Below are 5,431 nucleotides of genomic sequence, written 5' to 3'. Positions count from 1 at the left end.
TTGATATTTTACAACTAAATTAGAAGGATCACCACCAGCAACAGCACACATTATATATGCAATGGTAAGGTAAGAGAGAGGAAAAAATGTCATTTGGTTAATATGCATAAATTCAGACACATACACAAGGAAAACAGGTTAGCCCCAAAATCGTAGTGAGGGTTTAAGCTTTAATAATTTCAGAAGTGGAAATGCTACAAACTTTAAAAACAGCATTGTTTGAAGGCTTAATTATTTAGTTTCTTTTAGACTTATTTAGTTTTATGCAAGTCAAATAACATCTTTTTAATCTTAACTTTTTGTTTCAGTCCACATTTGCCATCATGTACATATGTAAACAAAGCAGAGTTGAAAATACACATAGCAACAAGCCATGAGGTTGGAGTTGGGTTTTACAACTTCCTTCTTCCAGTATCTAGTTCTTGCCCCTTGTCTCTCAGCTGGCATTTCTGGTCTGGCTGCAGTTCTTTACCTGGTTGGGTGACTAAATATTATTCCTAAAGTGTTCCCAGTAGTATTAGCAGCAGCAGTAGCAACAGCAGCAATAGGCATTAGTAGTAATGGCTAAGAGTGCGTAAAAGCAACCCTAGCAACCCTATTTTCCCTTAATAATCAGAATCAATCATCTCAGACCTTTAACTCTTCCCTTGTCCATTGAGTCAGTGGTATAAGGAGCTCAAGGTGGTTCCATGGAATTCTCAATTTCCAGTTGAATAGAACAATTTTTTTTTTGTGAGAATTAAACTGAATAATCCAGCAGAGTTCAAAGTTACAGGAAGAGAAAACAAAATTTTTACTGGGTGCATTGTTGAGGTAACAGGGCAGGGAATATTCCCACTCCAGCCCCTTCATTCTCAAAGCCATGTGTCCTGACTATTGTAGAAACAGCATCATGTATTTATTAGTCATTATTGCTATCAATTGCTATTGGAATATATTGTACATCTTGTCAGAAGATACCTTGGACTTGCAAGCTTTTATGTGTATGTGTTGGCTCTTCTTGTCCTCCCAGCAGGTGACGTACTGTTTCTTCAATAGACCGTCGGGCTATTTCATTAAGACAGCATCTTCAGACAATGTGGTACATGGTAGCACCAGTAAGTCTCATTGATATGAGTGACTACTTTCACTGTAAAATGAGCTCTTTGGTCCGAAGCCATATTATGTGGGATACCAAGTGAGAGAATAAGGTATTATATGCAGGTGGTGATGCTGGTGAAAGCAATGTGGGGGAAGAAATACAAATTTATATCCAAATTATCTTTTCTAAAGGCAATGTTTTCTTCCCTTCCAGAATGGCGGGGGTCCAAAGTAATTATTCTGCCACTGACTGGCTCACTAGTCACACTAGGAAATGGTTCTATATCAGGGCCTCGGTTTGGTCTACACTATTGGTTGTTTCATTCTTTGGCTGTCATGATTGCCACATGAGCTTTCTCAGAATAAAAATCTTTGTTTAGACTTCATCTTCATAATGGCCATTTTATTCATGAATCCAGTGATGAAATGACTAAGAAAAGAGGCAAACTGACTTGCACAGAATGGGTTGTGTACAACTATTATTGAAAGCCTTCTCTGGAATGTTTTTGTGAGCGTTCACATACACTTTCACTAGATATCTCTGTTACTAAGCCTCCTACTTTATATTCTGTGTGATGGTTTCCTGTAGAAACTATTGTGAGAGAGAAACAGTTTATATAGTCCTTAGGTAAGATGATGAAGACATACTACTGTCTCTGCCAAATGAAAGCAAATTGTTTTCTGTTGTTTTTCACAAATTATATTAAAAAGTTCCAGATAAATACCCGAATATTAACTATATACTGGATAATAGGAGCTAAATTGATTTACTCCATTAAAGATACCACATCTGGAACAGCAACCAAAATTAGAGTCACCACCTGATTAATTTCATGACAATCAACTGAGATTCTGCAAGATCTGTATGTCTTCTTCACAAAACAAATAGTTGAGTTAAATAGGAATGTGATATTTAAAAATTTACTCTGCATTTTCACATATTTGATAGTGGCAGTAGTTTGCAACGGCCCTTGATTTGGCCTTAATTTTCATTTATTGCTTTGCTAGAGAGAAGCACTCCCTCGGCTTCTATTTTTCCCTTCCTATTATAGTGGCTGTCTTCTAAAGGGCAGAAACCCAATGTGGGGACTCTGTCAGTTGCTGAGTATGACTATTACAACTTAATAGACATTAGTAGACATTCCAACTTGATAGACATTATTGGCAGCCAAAATCTCACGTATTGCCTGATCACAATAAGACCAGTCTCGCCGTAGCAGTTTGAAGCTCCATGTTTTAGGGTCAGTTTGGGACTTACGTCCAAAAATGCCTTAGAAATCTGGCCATTTGCATTATTCAATGCATGGTGTCCCCTGGTAAATTGCCATAGTTTAGTTGATGGAAGGCTAAAAGGATTATTTGTAGTACCTACTCATGGTAATTTTGTTGGGGTTCTCCCAAAGGGAATCTGCTTGTTCTTCATTCAAAAACTTCTGGATCTACGTACTAGATTAAATATGGCATTTCAGTGAGAGGCTGTGACTCTGCTTTGTAGTGACTCAATTCAGATCTCTAATCACTAAACCTATAGTTTTATTTTTCAATCAAATATCCAGATCAAGTATATATTATACAAAATGTTAGTAGGCTACTTAACTATCAAGACCTAGACCCAGCCAAGCCACTCTGCTGTACCCTTCTTCCCTTTATGGTAATTGAACCTCCTTGTGTCTGGCAGTTGGTAGTGCTACTATTCGGCTTCTGTCATTCTGAGATCTTTTATTTCTTTAAAATCAATGAGTCCATGTAAGAGGCTAAATCTGTCACAGTCTTTCCTTGCCTGCAAAGAACAGCCACCACTACCTTTGCAACAATGCTGGATCTGCCTTCCCTGGTATCTCTTAAAGCTTTGGTGAAGGAAGTGTTCTCTAAATCCTCCTCAGGGACACAATAAGGGAAAATATGTGAGTTTCCCATGAAAACATCCTCCATCATTCCTATTTCCTTAAGCTTTTAGATGCATTAGTCTACATTAAACTAAGGACATTCTGGCACCTCAACCTTATTTAATTTAGGTCACTGCTATGTTCAGATTTAAATCAACAGACTGAATAAACTACGAGAACCACTCCCACCTGCTTGAGGTCACAGTCACACCAGAATCTCCAGTAAAGGTACCCATATCAGTAATCTAATCTGGTACCTGGTATGGTATTTTTGTGTGTGTGTGCTGCTTCAAAACGTTTACAGTCATTCCTCCCTACATTCCTCCCCTGGTTTGTGTGAAGGTAAATTTGAAAGATAATGTTTCTGTTTTCGTGTATGTGCTATCCCTCGGATTAGACTTTGTAGTTATTCCCAACTTGTCTTGTGTTCATCCTCTAATTATAGATCTGGAAGCAATGAGAGGTAGTAGGTATTGAATAAAATTGGCATTGCCTTACAAGAGGACACATCATTGAGGTCATTTAGAATCTTCAGGTGAAGGAAGACTGATGTTCTCAAACAGAAAAGATGGGCTGTTTCTGATGGAAATTAAGGATCAATGAGGTAGGCAGTTTGAAGTCCTCAGACTTTTTGGAATTCATCAAAAAGTTTTCATCCCAATTCCTGGAATTCTACTCTTTCTTAATCAATACCCCAACTTTTACATTGAAGCCCTGGCATAATTAAGAATTTAATTTTCCTTTTAAGTTTGCAAACCACATGATCAAATCCTGTTTCTGGTTTAGTATTTCGTACCTCTGTAAACACAAGTTGTTTGCCATTGTTTTCTTTCAACTACTAGTATCCTACTTTCCACTGATGATGGGGTCACTATGGCCTTCCAATGGCAAATCACAGATTCCCATCTGCGAGAATCTGTTTTCTGAACCACATCCTTACATTATCTATCATATCAGCCAGGGTTTGGTCAGAAAAGTGAAAGACACACTAAATATAATGAGCAAGAAAAAATTAATAAAGCAAACTATAACCTTACAAAACAATTTGAAAACCTGGTTTGGAAGAGACAGCAAAGATCTGTTAGATTCAAGAAATTGGGAAGTAAGGAATTGCGAGAAACCACTACTTATTTCCTCAGCTGCCTTCAGCATCAAAGTGGGTGATTCAGCTGGATAATATTGGGAAAATGCAGGCAAAAATTTCAATCTGCTTTATTATAATCCTACAAATCTACAAATCAGCTGCTTACTCACTAATTGTGCTTCCTTCTCTTTTTTTCTGCTAGGAGACTGTTTTCCATGGGTCTCTCACATTTCTGGACATCTTGCAAATGAAGGCACTCACTGACTTTATTTCAAATTATCTTTTGAAGGATGTTTATATAGCAAATGACAGAGAAAATGTCTCTTTCTAGGGTGAAGACCAGATAGAATTACTGCTCATTTTAAAAGATTCAGGTACCCTATGTTTAGAATTCCTCTCTTGTACCCCACCCCATTATGTGTGCAGGTATTACCCAGACTTCTTTGTATTATCCTGTAGATTTGTGTCTTCCAGAACCAATGCAAATGCTGATACTCTGGTTTTTGCTGTTCTGAATAATAAAGTCATTAATATCTAGCCTAAGAGTCTCATGTCTTCTGGCAGCTTCCATGAAGCAGTGGCAGACTAACATGATAGCTTGAAAGAAGGGTAAAACTTCAGATGTTTCCAGTTCTTGATGTTGAATTTCATTAGTCGTAGAAGGACCTTTGTTTTCTGCAATATAGAAAAATATCACAGAAACAGGCAAACATAAATAAATATTGGCTGCCAAGCCCCTCTTTAAAAATCATCTAACAGCTCTTTTTATTAATGTTAACTTTACAAATGCTATTGGTTTTGTTTTTTAGATCATTCATACCTCATTCATTTTATCTTTTATATTTATTAAATCCTTACTTATAAATTCTCATTTATATATATATGGAACAATTAAGTTGTTACTCTCTACTTGGCTTTAATTTAAATTAGAAGCAAAAACATACGTTGTCTCTAACTGATAGCAATTTTCTTTTATTGTTTTTTCCTAACTCCTTAAGTTGAATGGTTTGTGTATTTGAAAACTAACTATAACTTTAGTCGCATTTCATAGCTTTTTCTTTGAAGTATCCTTATTTTAATAAGTTTCCAAGTAATTTGTCCTGTATAATCTGATTTCTTCTTTTTATTTTATTTTATTTTTTAAGTTCCAGGGTACATGTGCAGGATGTGCAGGTTTGTACATGTGTCATGGTGGTTTGCTGCACCTATCATCCCATTACCTAGGTATTAAGTCCAGCATGCATTAGCTCTTTTTCCTGATGCTCTCCCTGCCCCCTCTGCCCTCCTACAACAGGCTCCATTGTGTGTTGTTCCCCTCCCTGTGTCCATGTGTTTTCATTGTTCAGCTCCCACTTATAAGTGAGAACGTGCGGTGTTTGGT

At 37.0% G+C, this 5,431-nt stretch overlaps 1 long non-coding RNA gene across 1 annotated transcript; it reads left to right on the top strand.

The window, feature by feature from the left end:
• The first annotated feature begins 1,013 nt into the window (after positions 1–1,013).
• On the top strand, positions 1,014–4,590 carry LOC107976084 (uncharacterized). Its single transcript, XR_001719723.3, has 3 exons — positions 1,014–1,097; positions 3,412–3,570; positions 4,253–4,590. It is a non-coding gene; the product is annotated as an uncharacterized LOC107976084 (long non-coding RNA).
• The last annotated feature ends 841 nt before the right edge of the window (positions 4,591–5,431 follow it).

The sequence above is a fragment of the Pan troglodytes genome, chromosome 6 (genome assembly GCF_028858775.2).
Source record: "Pan troglodytes isolate AG18354 chromosome 6, NHGRI_mPanTro3-v2.0_pri, whole genome shotgun sequence".
NCBI lineage: Eukaryota > Metazoa > Chordata > Mammalia > Primates > Hominidae > Pan > Pan troglodytes.
Note: the sequence above shows the minus strand (reverse complement) of the source record. Positions and strands in the feature narration are given on the sequence as shown.